We start from the raw sequence: 2,776 nt of genomic DNA, 5'->3' as shown, positions 1-2,776 counted from the left end.
GACAATGGGCTGTAATGAAGGGCTTCATATAATATCCCAATCTTCGGTATTCAACAAATAGGTGGGGCAAGTGTCATTGAAGGAGCTGAAGTTTTTGAAGGGGCTGAAGTGATTGGGGCTGAGCATATTGAAGGGGCTGAAGTGATTGCAGGGACTGAGCATCAGGGGCTGAAGAGGTTTAAGCTATGGCAATGCACATTATGTGTTTTTTTTTTTTTTTTTTTTTTTTTTTTTTGAAAAATGGTAGTGCATGTTAGATTTTGTTAAGCTAAAGGGTTGCATGAGTATTGTGTTATGTTGACAAACATAATGTATAAATCATGCATATTTTTGTAAAGCTTTTTGAATGGAAATTATTTTGTATGCAGACATGAAATAGCAAAGCAAAACTTGTTCAACACACCCATTAAATAGCTTTACAAAATCCACCAATAATGTACATAATGCACATATAGCACATGACATGCTCAACCAGTCAACAACTAGCCAACAATAAGCCAACATCCAGCCAACAATGTACAGAACCCAACAACCAACCAACAATGCACAAAACACCCAACAAACCATTTAATAATAAGCCAACAGTCAGCCAACAATGCACATCAACCAACAACTAGCCAACAGTCAGCCAACCATGCACAACAACCAACAATGCACATCAACCAACAACTAAGCAGCAATGCACAAAACTCCAAACAAGTTTCCAAGCAACCAACCAACAATGTACACCACATAAAATAAAATGAGGCAGAGACACCATAATTCAAGCATATCACAGTTTTATCCTCTAAATCAGGGGCTCAACAATTCAAGCAAAGACAGTATAGAAAGATTTCACCCAAGTCATCTGTTTGTGTGCATTGACACCAAAAACTTGGCGTCGACTTCCTTATAGGGCTAATTAGTTTAGCCTGCAAAAAACAAGAAAGGAGCAAGTCATAACAGATTCATCATGTTAGAACAGAGGGGGGGTCTCAAATCTAGTTCAATGATCTTGATAAACAAATAAAAGTGGGAGAATACATAGCTGCATTCATCAATGATTCAATAGGCAAAAAACTAAGCCAACTAATATGAGGATGAGTACATACATGCATTATCAGTTACATAAGCAACATTCAATCAAGAAACATGAAATGAATCAAATAAAATCAGTTGAAGGAAGAACTTATATTGTGCGAAGATGAGTTAAGTTGCCAATACGTGGTGAAAGTGTTCCAGATAATCCCATACTAGGCATTTCTCTAACAATTACCACCAAACATCAAAACAAGAATGAGAACACACAAACATACACACACATGAAAATCTATCAAAGTGTAAAACCTTCCCAATCATAAGGTTCTAAAAACAGTAATTTGGTGATGCAAAACCCGACCATCAAAAAATGTTTGAAAATGAAAATGTACCATGAAGGAATTGCAATTGCTGCAAGGACTGGGGGTAGTTGCCACAATTGATTGACTTTACTGCTTATTAAAACTTCTAAGTAGTCCACAACACTTTTTTTCCTGATATGGTCATATATACAAGAATCAGAAAATACTGGAATGCTTTCTAGTAGCACAGTCAACTATTTTTGTCAGCTTAATGTTAAGTCATTTGACATGCACTAGCTAGGAAGTGGATCCTACTGGAGTTTAACTATTTTATGGAGCATGAGGGACATATAAATACAAAATAGGAGATATCCATTCTTCTCTGGAGCACATTCAATGTTTGCTGCCAACAGTGACACAGTCAAAGGAGGTTCAAAGGGGTTCTAACTAAAAAAAAAATCAGACTCAAGCAGAAGGCACTCCTCTAAGTCAAAAAATCCATTCATTAACATCATATTCAGTATTAGTTGGATAGAATGCTAGAAATAATCACCTTAGAATTCATCCTTATTCTAAAAAAAGTTCAGAGACTTTCCTGGTGATACGCTGATCACTTCGTGATAGAGCTTTGACATGACAGGGAAAGGGAAAGGTATGAATTAGATGCTCTAACATAAGATCCTTCGCTCTAACCAGCATTACACATGACAAATGAGCGAGACCCTGCTCAAAACGCATACAGAGTACTACTGAATTAAATAAAGATGTGGAGTAATGAATAACCAAAATTGAGCAATTCCAACTCATATGGGACTCGAAAAATCTTAACCTGAGGCAAATTAGGATCCAACGTTACATCAAGCTCTTCAACAGATTTCTACCATGCCGGGAACCGCGGGATCAGCCACTAATTTTCCAATGCGTCGGCGAGGGGGTTGCGTGGGTTTGACCACCGAGGGAATCGCAGGTTTACTGGCTCGGCAGAGGCGTGAGAAGGCGACCATGACATAGAGCGATAGATTAGAGTTCTCTAATCAGAAGGCGGTGGAATTGCCGGAATTTTTGGGTGAGGTCGAGAGAGAGAGAGAGTAGGGTTTGAGATGAAGAGAGAGAATGGTGTTGCACAAATGGGTGAGGTCGAGAGAGAGAACAGGATTCAACATTTTCCATTTCTTTAATTTTGTTTTTTTTTAATTGTTAAGTGTAATGAGGGGTTTTTAATTAAAACCTTTAATTTGTCATTAACTGCCCTAATTATTTCCTTTTGTAGAAATGACTTTATTACTATGAAACAGACGAAAATGGAAAAACACCCCTATTATTGTGGAACGGAGGGAGTGTTAAAGATATAAAATATCAACCAATGAATGGTGAGATGAGAGGAAAGACCGTCCAGTCTGTGTAACATCCTCAACCAACCTGTGTCAAAGAGAGAGAGACCGCATGGATTGATTTTT

At 37.8% G+C, this 2,776-nt stretch overlaps 1 long non-coding RNA gene across 1 annotated transcript; it reads right to left on the bottom strand.

The window, feature by feature from the left end:
* Positions 1 to 211: 211 nt before the first annotated feature.
* On the bottom strand, positions 212 to 2,488 carry LOC125192930. The gene is made up of 4 exons (XR_007171496.1): positions 2,149 to 2,488; positions 1,873 to 2,042; positions 1,410 to 1,511; positions 212 to 911 (listed from the first exon to the last, which is right to left on the bottom strand). It is a non-coding gene; the product is annotated as an uncharacterized LOC125192930 (long non-coding RNA).
* Between the last annotated feature and the right edge of the window lie 288 nt (positions 2,489 to 2,776).

This window comes from Salvia hispanica, chromosome 6 (assembly GCF_023119035.1).
Source record: "Salvia hispanica cultivar TCC Black 2014 chromosome 6, UniMelb_Shisp_WGS_1.0, whole genome shotgun sequence".
In the NCBI taxonomy this organism is placed as follows: domain Eukaryota; kingdom Viridiplantae; phylum Streptophyta; class Magnoliopsida; order Lamiales; family Lamiaceae; genus Salvia; species Salvia hispanica.
Note: the sequence above shows the minus strand (reverse complement) of the source record. Positions and strands in the feature narration are given on the sequence as shown.